The sequence below is a fragment of the Pinus tabuliformis genome, chromosome 6 (genome assembly GCF_031772625.1).
Source record: "Pinus tabuliformis cultivar Carrire ecotype Pingquan chromosome 6, CPIR1, whole genome shotgun sequence".
NCBI lineage: Eukaryota > Viridiplantae > Streptophyta > Pinopsida > Pinales > Pinaceae > Pinus > Pinus tabuliformis.
The window spans coordinates 698581569-698595457 of NC_142292.1; the positions used below are offsets into that span (position 1 = coordinate 698581569).

Below are 13889 nucleotides of genomic sequence, written 5' to 3' on the forward strand. Positions count from 1 at the left end.
TCCAGAATTTTGGGTACACAGAAATGATGAGCTTGATTAAGTTTGGGCTCAAGATGATTCAATTTTTTTTTGTCATTGAGAATCAATCTGACTTCCTTAACATCAAGAAGAATTATGACGAAAAATAAACCCACACTAGGCTAAAGCGACAAGTGAGATTTTAACAACAACTATACAGGTTTTGAAATTTCAATTTGAAATTAATAGAAAAGTAACTTGGTTCCATGATATTGGAGTCTGAAAAACCCACCAGTTCTATGAGGCAACAATATATAGGCATGGTCAGTATGTTGGGTTCCAGCCAAATGGAAATGGTGAGTTTACTACAGTAGACTATGCAAAACCATCCTTGATCCTATGAGGAAAATATTTATGAGATAATTCTTCCTTGAAGGGAGCACTAAAAGTTGCAGTTGCACCAAAAATATCTACCCACAGTGTCCTTCCCCTACCTTCATGGATTCTTGTATATGGATAATCCATAGTTTCATTATTTGCATAAGGAAAGATAGTGCAAAGTTGTCTAGCTCTGCATAAAGTCTTGATTTCAAATGGGATAGGTGTTGCTTCAGGTCCTGGTGGAATAGAAACAATATTTTAAAATTGAAGATTCTGAAGCACCAAACCTTTTCATAATGTCATCTTATATATCCATGCTTTTTATTGAAAACTCATGTGTTATTCCTTTTATATCTAAACTCACATCTGGTCAAGTTGCCTATCACTTTTTGGTTGGATACCAAAATGGAAACTTTATACATGCATATCAGCCAGGTCTAACGTATCTTGATCCTATCATAGTGATCAAGGAGCTTTCCTCTCATTTAACATAAAATAATATATCTTCCTTTCTAGCCAATGTCAATGCATGGGAGAAGTATCTATCCAGTGAGGAGATCTTCAAATTGGTGGAAGCATCTCTTTCGAAGAAGTTGACATCAAGTAAAGGGCAGAATCCATGAAAAACATAAATTGATGATCTGAAAGCCAAGTACGCAAATTTATAATTTTACTAATACCCATTTTTGTAGGTTTTGAAAGTTTTATTTAGTCTCTACAGTGAATTCTTCAACTTCCACACACAAATCCTCTGAAGAGGAAAAATTATAATTGGTAAGAAACAATACTCTATGAGTGTACATACATCACTGCAACTAAAAAGAGATGTTAAATTTATAATGGGATATGCATTTGGAACTATTATAAAACTATTAAGACAACTTTTAGGTGAGTAGTCTTCCGTGACACCTATATATTATGTGTTCAATAAAATATGGATTAATGTGGATTCCTTCATTCCTTGGGCAAACATCCATAAATTTTATTTGTGCTCCATGTTAATAAAAATAGTATTGCACACAACGAAGATGAAAAATTGATTACACGATAAATAGTTCTTTAATAAGTTGGGGCATGTTTGGAATTATTTGGGATTTTATTATTGCTAAATTAACAAATCTAAAATTTGAAACAATTTCTTTAGTTTACTAGGATCTACTTCTAACACTGAAATGACCCGTAGCATCAATTACTCTTAATATTAAAAAACTTGTCATGAAAGAAGCATAATATGGATTTGGTTACCCTGTTATTAGTTTGCAGTAATGCAGGTCAATTTCCAAACACAGGAAATACAGAAGTATCTAAAACGGCTTCCAGTATAAGTCAATCTTTATTAGTTTTTGATGTTAGTAGTTTTGGAGCAACATATTTTTGGAGCCTAAGGAGGCATTGGATTTGAATAACATGAAGTGAAACGAGCTTCTATAGAATATTTTGGGGATGTTATCCTCTAGGCTAGCAGGTAAAGTTATGAATATCAAAAATGTATCAGAAAAGATGATGATTATATGTCTTACTCGTGCTTATAGGCTTAGCGTTTATGCATCCAATGTTTTTACAACAAGACACCATTCAAGCAATCATGTTGTAGGCAAGAGAATTGAAATCTATGAAACTCATAGTTCATGTGTTGATATTGAAACTACTTAACATCCTTTAAACATAAACCCCGCACTCAAGGAGAAAAAGTTGAAAAATACCTCTTCTTGTTTATCCATGTACAAATGATGTATGCCTTATACGTTTGGGTTGCCAGGAATTAAAATCTTATGGACTCATACAATCAATATTGCCACTACAACCATATAGCCCAATGGTCTTGTTTTGGAGACTTTTAGGTTTCAAAATCATATACACCATATTTGTTAGGTGCCCAATTTCTATCCCTAATAATGTCCTAGAAAAAAAGAAAAATAGGCCACTCTAAAAAAACTAGGGAGCAGCATACAGGTAAATGGAGATGTTCAACAAATTTTAAGTGGCTAGTACAGATCTTCAAAGCCATGGTGAGAGCACATTGGTCCCTAATAAGGACATAATTACATCAGCTTGACATCAAAACAAATTCTAGCATGGTTGTAAGCATATACGTTGGCATGAAGGCAACATGGGTCTTATTTCCTAGTTCTATTGACCCACAAAATCCTCCAAATCATCTCCAGACATTACTTATTGCGCAAGTGACAAAAACATACCCTCACCAATACAGAGCATTGTATGCAAAATGTTTCCTCAAATAACTATTTATTTCAAGGTACTCAATAAAATTTCCACTACGAAAATACCACCCCAACTCTTTCTGAATTTGTCTATTCTTTTGGTTGCTTAACTGTGTGAGAGTGCTCCTCCTTGAATTTTTCTTTCTGTAAAAGTGTTCTTTGATTTTCAATCTTATTGAAAGTTCAGCAATTTCTACACAATTTTTCTCTGCAATTTTTTGTTGAGAAGTAACCTTTCATTTAAGAAGGTATGGCCTGCACCAAATAACTTCAAACCTTAAGAGAACAGAAAGTATTAATTTTGACATGAGATACTAGGTTTGTCCTTTACATGCCTACAAGGAAAATATTAACAAGATTTTCCTAATAACATCTTACATACAATAAGGGCATTTGGATTTTCTTGCATCCAAAACCTTTGCAATATTTACTCCATGTTTTCCATTTCAAGTTGCTTAATGCTAGTATATTGCATCAAGAGGTGAATTCTACAAGCAGTATGATTGGAAACATGATTGGGTATGGCAAGACCTCTACAGGTAGTATGATTGGGTATGGAAATACCTCTCTTTAGAGAAAATAGAGTCAAGGACACAATTCACACTACAAAATAAATCAAGAACATGTAAAATGCAAAGTAGGAAAATGCATAAGCAGTCCAAACGTCGCAAGCCATAGTGCAAAACCTTACTGCCAACTGATAAGCATCAAGTTAACCATTTCTCTTTACAATGGATTGCCCTCAAAATTTAAAGAGCTAAAAAACTAACAAGTAAAGAACCCACAAATATTTATTATACAACCTGCTACTATTAATTACCATATGGTGGAAGGCATTGTATTTTTAATTGAAAAGCACCCAGTACAAATTTGCAACATATTTTCTACACCAACTGATCTTATGAATAGAAGTTCCAACTATTTTCAGAATTAAAGACCAAAATAACCAAAGGAGATATTAACAAAAAGGTGTGACCATCAATCACATACCAAGGCACCTCAAACAAGAATACAATATGATATACCCAAAGGAAGTTGGGAAAGATGTTCAACTAGGGAAGCGTCCACATCCAGTATCATGTTACACAATTTGATCAATTGTTTTAAAAAAACCCTCGTGGACAATTTCCCTAGATTATTACAGTATCCTGCGAGCCTGGGGGCTTCCAATCAACTGTCATGGGAATTAGCTCACAGTGGAAAAAGTGAACGCCATAATGAAAAATGTGAACAGGAATTCTTGCAAAGTTTTGAAGACTATAACAGGAATCTCACATAAGTAATAAATCAGATTGGAGCACTGGCACTCCACTTATCATATGATTCCAACAAAAAAAAGAGTGATGGCAGTGCAGGAAATCATGAAGACCTTAAAGAAGTGAAAGGAAAAGAAGATAGCATATCTAAAGATGCGGAAGAAAAATCTGGCGAGAGATATTTGTGACAGGTTAGAGGCTTGTGGCTACACATGGAAACATAGCAGTGATGGAAACACCGTTTTAGAATTTTCAAAGGTACCATCAAAGGGAAATGTTGCAGAAAATGAAGTGGTTGAATCAGAGGCAGAGGAATCCAATCTCCCTTTAGAACAATGTATCAGGATTTCTCTCCATGATCAAGATATAGGAGGATTTATATTTGTTGTTTTTCATAAGGTCTCTCATTTCTTTGTTGAAAAACATAAATCAAATGAAGCACAGATGTATCACATGAGAATTTCGACAACTATTATTTTTAATCGGGGAAAGGGTAAAGATACATTTGGAATGGAAGCCTTCTAGATGGTAATGGAGGGTCAAGCATGCCTCTCAAATTAGTATGCAGAACTGCAAGAGGAAACATGCTTAATAATTACTTCTTTTGTGGTTGATGGCATTGTGGTAAATCGTGGTATTGTTTTACTGGATACTTATGTGAATTCCCTTTACTTTAGTAAGTTTGACCTTACAATTCCAGTAGATGCAACAACACTAGATCAACACATTCCCAATATTGTTGATAATTGCTTCGCATGAGTAATACTTCATGTTGAAAGATTGATTTTTACACAGTCTCCATCTATGTTATTTGAACTTCTCAAATATCCATCTTGCTTTTCTTTATGGAAGGGATGACCCATTGATTCTAGTCGAAGAAAATGGTTTTTGCAGGCAACATGCATGAGTTTATCTCTAGAGATGGGAAACTTAGATTATTTAGCTCAGAGAAAAAGACTTGATTGTTGGACAACATGTTTCCATTGGTTACAGTACCACTTCTAGAGATGTTGAGGGAATTTATTTCACGCTTGATTGTGGTATTGTTGTTGAACATGAGCTTGTTGGGCAAAGGATCACGCTATCCTTGGTGTATGATCTTGGTGGAGTTGTATCATATGAAAAGTTGCTTGATTTCCTTGTCAACTGATGCAGCCAGTACTATAGGAAAGGTTAGGGAGTTGATAGGTTAGGGCATGGAACCCATGGCTTTGATGTCACAATTGGTAAATCTGATTATGGGTATTCTAGCTAGTAGTTGTAAAGTAGGAGATAATTTGTACACATCTGATCATGCTTATCATGGAGAATTGGAGGAATTCCTCATCATGCATTCGTCAGACAGAAGAGGAACAAGTGTTCTTACAGAAATATGTATGCTAGAAGTTTTGAAATGATTGGCAGCAAACAATATGTCTACCTTATGGCAATGATATGCTCATTCAGTCTAGTTTGTTGTTGAAGAGACTTGACTCTTGGTTTCCCATAAACAGAAAAAAAGTCTCTTTATCATTCTTCAAAAATGTCCAAAACATCTCACCCTGGAGGTTAGGAGTGAAATTGATGATACCCTTCTCTAGAAATCCATATCAGCGAGGGTGGAATCAACAACATGACAGGGGACGGATTGAACTATTCAATTCAAACCTTCAAACTAGAAAATTGTAAAAGACATCATAAATCTTAATATATGTTATGCACATCTGGGAACTTTTTGGCTGGTTAATTTCTATTCATTGGATACCCTGGCTATAGACTGCCCATCACTGACAAAGTTATCTCTTACTTTTGTGCCTAAAGAAGATGATTCAACTGACCTCTGTAATCTGATAGAGAACTTGGGCCAAGGCTACCCAAGATTGTCCAAGTTACATGTTGCTTCTTCCTATTTAAACCACTTTGTAGTACTTGCACTTGCAAGTGCAAAGTTTAGATATTTACATATGTTGTCTCATACATTTGGATTGGACATTACTAATGCATTTGTGGTTTCTCAGGCATAAAGTTTTAATTTTTTGCAGCTGCTAGACTTGAGTAGATCAAGCACCACTAAGAGGGGACTTGGTATTATATGCAATACATTTTCAGGAATGCTCTATAAGCCTCTTATAGCTCTTTGTCGTAATACATCCATTTCGAGACTCCAAATAGTGGCTATGCAGTTAAGCTCGTGAAGCAAAACAATCGACAAAGAAAGATATGAATGGATACTCGCAGCTTCAATATAATTGAGACCTATAAGGCTACGAAAGAGAAAGACATTCATTGAATCCACGGCTGTTGCTCCAACAACTGGTGAAGCTAGTGCAACCTTTATAGTGTAGGGAAACTCGTGCTACCTATGTTGCTCTGACAAGAAGAATTCAAATAGTATAGCTGGTAGAGATGATAGAGCTGGTAGAGATGGTAGAGTCAACACATTTATTGGTCTCAAGGGAAATGCACTCCTCCTCTTTTTACACTCACGCCAATGAATATATAAACCATGTTTAGGAGTAAGAGAAATTTAGGGCCCAATAATCTTTACAAGGGCAAAATCACCATTCTAAGGAACATACAGTAACTAATGAATTGGTCCTCAAGCATTTGAGATAGAAAAAACATACTCTTTGGGGTTTCTCTGGTATCCATGCCCTGTATCTGGACTGTCCAGAGCTTGTGGATCTAAATATAAAGGCTTCCAAAAACCTTAATCATGAAAAAATGTTGCTGCAATGCCTTTCCCTGCAAGTGGTACATGCTGCATACTATGATGGTGTTAGTGAATGCAGTTCAAAGAAAGGTGGATTGTTCCTTCCAACATGAGCTCCACCTCCTTTCAATTCTCTCATCCATATTCAACACAGAGTCAATATTAGCAATGAGGTGTGAGAGATTCAAAGTTAGAGGTTTTATACATTAAATGAGATACCATAAATTTTGAATGGAATGAGGTGGACTTGCAAGAACGAAACGATCACCTCCAAGGAACAGTCATAGAGGTCAACGCGAGCACCAATGGCATAGTCGCAAAGTTGTCAGATTTGCTCATTGATGATTGTAAGTTAGTCTTGGCTCATATAGGTAGGTTGTGTAAAATTGCATAAGGAGTAGTCTAGCTGGGCGGAAGAATGGCCCGTTTTCCGGCACCGGCCGGAAAATCGTCCGGCTCCGGCCGCCGGCAATCCCTCCGCCCTCCGCCACCCTCCCCTCGCTCCGCCACCCTCCTTCGCCGCCACCCTTCCCTGGCCATTCTGACAGAGCCTGACCGGCGCAGCTGTAAATCCTGACATCCCCTGACAATGGATCCGGCGCAGCTCGAGTGGATCGAACACGGAAAGTCTCGCTCGCTCCAATTCGAATTGAGGAGGTGCGAAATCCCGCGGTTGCTCCCTCACTCACCTTCCTCCCCAGAGCTCCCGCGGTTGAACCAATTTTCCAGATTTTTCATGATACAGGACACCTTGGCTCCATAACGAACAGTCAAACGCTCAGCCGCTTCATAGGCAGCTTTGGGGATTCAAGGTGATTAATGAGTTTTTGAATGCATTCAGATGATCGAAATCAGCCCTCGCGAAATCCCGCGGTTGCTGTAACCAATTTTCCAGATTTTTCATGATACAGGGCACCTTGGCTCTGTAACGAACAGTGGCCATTCTTCCGCCCAGCTAGACTACTCCGTAACACATTGATTCCTAGGTTTTCATTCATTCAATTGCCTCGCCGAGCTCCAAGCTTGGCGCGATCTGGGTGTGAGGAATATTGTGGGGAAGAGAATGCTAGGCAAGCGTATGAATCGCACAGCAAGTATGTCACAGCTTGGATCTGCAGATTTTGCTATCGAATCCGAACAAATTCCAGATTCCCCTGTTTTTCCTATGGGCCCTGGAATTAGAAGAAGTTACTATTGTACTAATAAACCCGTAGAGCCCGCCCATTTTCTAGACGCTTGTCATCTCTGCAAACGGCGTCTGATCGATGGCCGGGACATTTACATGTACAGGTAAATTAACCTATCGATTGTCTGGGTTTCGTTTAATTCAATCTGGCATGATTTGATCAAATAAATATCTGATTTCTCCTTTCTGTGCAGAGGTGATACTGCATTTTACAGCGTGGAATGCCGGCAACAGCAAATAACCATGGATGAGCGCAAAGAGAAAAGTGCTGCAGGCGTCACTGGCCTGAAGAAAGGGGAGAGGTCAGGTTTCATCTTCCAATCGCCATGAGAATTCAAACAAGGGCAAATTTCAAGCGCAGAAAGAGACTGTTGCAGCAGCGTGATGAATGAAGGTGCTCCGTTTTTTGATGAGAGGTTTAGCCATTTTGGCTATAGTAATGTCTGCTCTAATCTCACCCTTAATGGGTAGTTGTAATCCAGAAAAAATACTACTGTAATCAGGTGCCTGAGATACCCTTGACGAAAAAAATGTTGTACTCAATCAACAATGCAAACAATTTTTTAACCTAATTTTCAATCCGTCTTGTTGAATTTTTTTCTCTCTAAATCTGGCTCGGCCATATTGAGATGCGAACTCTATGTTACATTAATATATTTAACTATTTACCAGAAATTGCAAAGCTATTCTGTTGGTCATGGGTTTGCTTGATGATTCTTTGACCTTGCAACCAGAAAATCAGATAAATTTACTTCTGGCTTCAAAATATAAGTGGTTTCAGATAACTTTCATTCTATATCATCAGTATATTTTTTAAATGCTTGCTACCATCCACCACCACTTATCAAGAGATGATGCATTGTTTATGATTGTTGTATAAATACTTCCTTAATACTGAATGGCCAGCCTCCATCATCACCATAAAGTTGGACTGCTACCTAGCATCTATACCCCACCTAACAAAAAAGCTTGGACTACTTACTACCTGCAACCTTGAGACAGGTTAAGGTCCCTTGTGGATAGGTTATGGGCCACTTTTTACAAGTATCAAACCCTTATGAACGCTGTAACAGAGCCTAGCTTTCAGCAATCCAACTCTCCTGTGGTGGTTGCCCATCATTATTCTGCACTATAATATTCAATCTATGCCATGGAGATGAAATGAAGAATCCAGGTTGTATTTTTAATTCAGCATTTTTTTGTAACAGACAACGATGGGGAATTTCAGTAATTTTAGTAGTAGGCTTTTTGAATCCTCATTAGGGTACCATTCATATTGCTGTTTCATGGCTCTAATATTCTGCATGAATTGCATAGTTCATGTGAAAATATTGTAAAAGGGAGTTATTCTCCTTGCTTCTTTTGGAAGTATGCAGAATCAGATTATAAGCTACAGGAACTTCAAAAACTTTGCTGCCTCAGGATTCATGAATCCAGTTCAGCAGCAGAGTTTCACCCAAAAACGTTGGATATGCAGGAGCAAGATGTATACAGGCAGCATGAATTTAGAGCAGAGTTTCACATGCCATAGAATTTAATGTTGGATGATCTTGAAACCGCCACAAATGGTGTGTATGCAGCTGGGTCTAGAAGTAATCTAAACGCCAAGCAGGGCTAGGGTAAAATTGTAACCTACTCAATGTGCTAAAGGTTATGTTTTTTCTTAGGCTCTAGGTAGTGAACCCAGAGTGCAGTAAAAGTGAATCAAAAGCACATAACCAGGCCCCTTTTGTTACTTATTTTATTCTAGAGGATGTGAATCAGGTCTAGTTTCCCCATCTCCACACTCAGAGGAATTCAGAGTAGGTGGCAAACTTCCTCCCTCACAGGGAATCAAGTTGGGCTTGCCTCAAAAGGGCGTCCATACCCCAGTACACAGCACTGCAACATATTGATTGTTGTGTGTAGCAACTCAGCAACATTGATTAATTTTCCATGAATGCATTGACTTTTCCATTAAAATTGGCAATAGATGTATTCTCCATCAATTCAATTTTATTGGTGGGAGGTAAGAGTCCTGTCTGTGAACTTCGTACAAACTCAAAAAAATACGTGCAAAAGGTACTCTCAGTTATTTGATTCATATGAAAACGGAAAATGAGTGTAACTACATTCATTTAAAACACATTTAATCACTAATTTGTAAGGTCGTAAAATCTCAAGTTTAATTAGGGTAATTACGTTAAACTAATTTATATAGATCTTGATTTTTAATGAAACAAAATATTAAATTTAATGAAATAGAAATGCATTTATATATCAAATATACAGTGTTATCATTAAAATAAATAAAAGTTGAATTCCAATTTTTTATTAATTATGAACAAAATTAATGTTGGTTGTAAATTTTCATTAATTATATTTGAATTTATATAATATAAAATCAACCAACCAACTATTCAAACCACTTTGATTTCTATATATTCATATTCTCTAAATTTTATTATTGTATAAATTTTTGGAAATAGGGGAAATGACAATTCCTCTTTATTGGAAATAGGGTAAATGACAATTCTAACTTATTGTTAGTATTATGTACAAATTATCTATCAAAGTTGTCAATTCACATCAACATGCTTGTATTGATTTGGACACTAGCGCTATAGGTTATAAGGGTGCATATCACTGTTTTGGACACTAGCTCTACAAGGGTATAAAGGTGCATATGTTAAGATAGTGTAACAAGTATTAGAATAATGGAGCTTTCATATTGTATGGTCAAGTTGCATCATTAAAACATCTTACATAACATATTGTATGAAGTTTTACATTGCGATTTTCATTATATTTGTGGAGATTTATTATTGGTTTTTTTGAGCTTTTGGATCAATTTGGGGAGATAATCTTCATGAAGCACCTTTTCTTTATGGCTCTAGATTATTTGATGGATGTCTTTGGTTGGTAGAGTCTCACTCCTCCTTGGTTGGATGATTGTGCTCGTTGCTTGGTGGTATTCTAACATGTGTTTGCCTTACTGATCACCCATTGGTCACACTTTTGAATTGTTGTGGAACATATCTATGGTTTGGTTTGGTATATATGCTTATTTTGGATATGGATAATTGTTCTATACCCACAAGGGTTTATAATGATTGTGTTAGGAGGTAATGTTGAGGGAAAGTTTCCCTTAAGGTTAGGATTGGATACTTTAGCTAAGTGAATGAAAGAAACTCAAGAAAGACACCTAAAAATACATGCAATCAAAGCAATCTAAGATCTGCAAGACTAATGACCTACTTGGTAGTTCGTCGGTTGAAGTAGATCATGAAGCCTTTTCTTCTTCTGTTGCTCCTAATCTTCATACCTACAATCATAATAGAAAGAAAACAACAACCAGAAGAGAAATTAAAGCATACATGTATATACAATGTCAATATAATCAAATTTCAATGCATAAATTGGAAACAATTCACATATATCACTAGAATAGGAAGAGGAAGATGCATTTCTTTATTTACTTAGAACCCAGATAGATCCATCTTAACGATGGATCTATCAAGCGCTGAGAGAGATCAAATCTCTCGAGGTGCAAACCTTTCTTCAAGTGTTGCACTCAAAAAAGAGGTGTGCACTTTGAGAGATTTGATCCCTCTCGACGCTTGATAGTTCTGAAGTTAAGATGGATCTAGGTTGGTATTTTAAGGAATAAAACTTGAATATGTAATCCTTGTGTTTTTCCGCTCTCGAATTCCCTCCTCATGTGCATACATCTCTACACAAATAGATCATAAATCATGATCCTCCTCATTTTGCAATATATATATATATATATATAAACTACACCAATTAATTATAAGCAATAAAAGCAATAGAGCTTACGATATACATATTGCCTTCGACAAGTATAATAATATAACACACAAGTATTTGTATTATGAAAATATGTGTGTTTTATGGTATCCTAAGTGTTATGTACTAACTATTTAATATTTATGTGTACGTTATGCTATCCTTCTGTATACTCTATTTCACTCTTCTATATATTGTTTACCTCTAGGCATCCTTAGTTGATATTGCTATGGCATTGATGTTGCTAGCCGGTTCTCAATGGCGTTTCCACATGTTGACACTTCATTTTGCGTAGTGATATGATCAGTGCTTTTAGTTATGTAGCATCATCGAAAGTAAGTCTCGACTTCTTAGGATTCCACACATGTTTACGATTTGGTGTTGCACATAGTGTTGTGATTGATGTCAAAGGGGATGTCCAAGACAACAACAATGTAGTTCATGAGTCAAAGAAAGTAGTATGATAATTAGATATCTTGCATGCCCTCATCACGTGAAGTCAAAAAAGGTATGAAGTTTATTGAATTTTTCACAAGGCTAAGTTGTCCTATTGATCCTAGAAACAACATGGTTGGGTAGTCCTCGTCAAGACCTATCCAACAAGATATCCCACTCTGAGAAACTCCTTCCGGGTGAGAAGTCACAACCATTTGAAAATCAACATTAGTTGAGGGCCCAAAACTATAGGGTAAAACCGCCCAAACATTAATATGGTAAACAATGCACAACTCCCAAACATATCATTGGTTAATTGATTAAATCCACAGGGGATGGCGACCAGACTTGCATGAATTTTAACATGATTAAAGAGTGCACACCTTGCTTCGATCGAATGACAGATAAGTGCCAACATGTGCACTGGTTCGCTGGAGCGATCTCACCATAATGGCAAATCTTGGTACGATACATGGCTGATTGGATGGTTTGGCAATGATGTGGCCTGACATAGCAACATGGATGACACATCGCAACATTTGATTAGATGATGTGGCCTCCCTACACAGTCACCTGCGCAATCAAGCAAGGATGACATGTGGTGCATTCTGGTTGGATGAGGTGAAGTCACCAGGTTGATGTTGCACCTCTAGGGACTACTACATTGTAGGTCCAAATGGTAGTTTGTGGTTGGTCAAATGTCCAAATATTGGTGACACATGACACCCCACACGGGCTTCCATGTGGCGTGATGATGTCACGTTAACATCATCGTGCGAATGACCATGGACACCTAGGTCAGGGTCACATGGAAATGTTATATGATCAAAAGAAAATGAGCGCAAATTGAGGTCACATGGTCATGGTTCTATTGTCGAAAGGGCTAAGCCCCCATTTTATACACTGTCAATGTTTTGGAATGAAAGCACTGTGGTCAACCTGAGGTCAGTCCTCGAAACCACAAAGCCACACCGTCATATATATATATATATAGACACATTGGTGAGACTCCTTTAAAACCACAATTGAAACTCAATGAAAAACACATTAGTGGTTGCGACGAGGTTGAAGTGGTGGCACAATTGTTTTGTTTTGTATTTGTTGAAAGATTTGAATCCTTGGGTGGTTGCTTAGTGCATACATATGGAATTTAGTGACAAGCCGTGAATTTGTAGTTGCGGCAAGGTTGAAGTGGTGGCACGATTGTTCTGTCGTATAGTTTGTAGAAATTATGGTGTATATTTGCAACTGCTCATGAAATTTTAATCAAAATCACACGACACAAACCTACTCTATTGCTTTGCGGAATTCAATTTACATTTTAGAACATCAATCACAAAATTGCAATGAGAAATAACACACATGCACTCAATATTTTTTCTAGGGGAAAGCAATCTGCAAAAACCCCTTTGCTTGCTTGCATTAATATGATGAATAGAGATGTATTACAATTTCTAGCTCAATTTGAGCTCAACTTGCAAGTGAATAACCTATCTCTTTGCTCATTGAGAAGCTCAGACCCACACTTAGTCAATTTCTGTCTCTACTTGAACCCCTATTTCCTTGCACAATTCTTGAGGAAATTAGGCCCCTATTATTTAGGAATTTTCTTCCAATTGATTGCACAATTCCAAGGTTGATCATCTCACTGCATGCAACACCTATACATTCAAGAGTAATCTACTACTGATATCACACTACCTTGGAATCTCCACTGTGCTAAAAATATGCGACTGCGGTCAAATTCCACTTTGGACAACTGACTTGATGGAGATAATGGTTGCATTGAATTCCTCTTTTCAAGAGGACCAAAATCGACCTAAATATCACTCAAATCAGATAAGGGAAAGTGTACTTATGAAGAAAATCCCACGTGCATATTTGATAAGGTAATCCCTAAAGCAAAGTGGACCACCTTGAAAGGATATAAATACAAATGCCCTCTACCTCATTTAAGCACAATGATCAAA

The 13889-nt window shown here is 37.1% G+C and overlaps 1 pseudogene across 1 annotated transcript; it reads left to right on the forward strand.

Annotated features, from left to right (window-relative positions):
* The first annotated feature begins 6938 nt into the window (after positions 1 to 6938).
* On the forward strand, positions 6939 to 8274 carry LOC149260587 (uncharacterized; annotated as a pseudogene). Its single transcript, XR_016248302.1, has 2 exons — positions 6939 to 7799; positions 7890 to 8274. The product of XR_016248302.1 is annotated as an uncharacterized LOC149260587 (transcript).
* The last annotated feature ends 5615 nt before the right edge of the window (positions 8275 to 13889 follow it).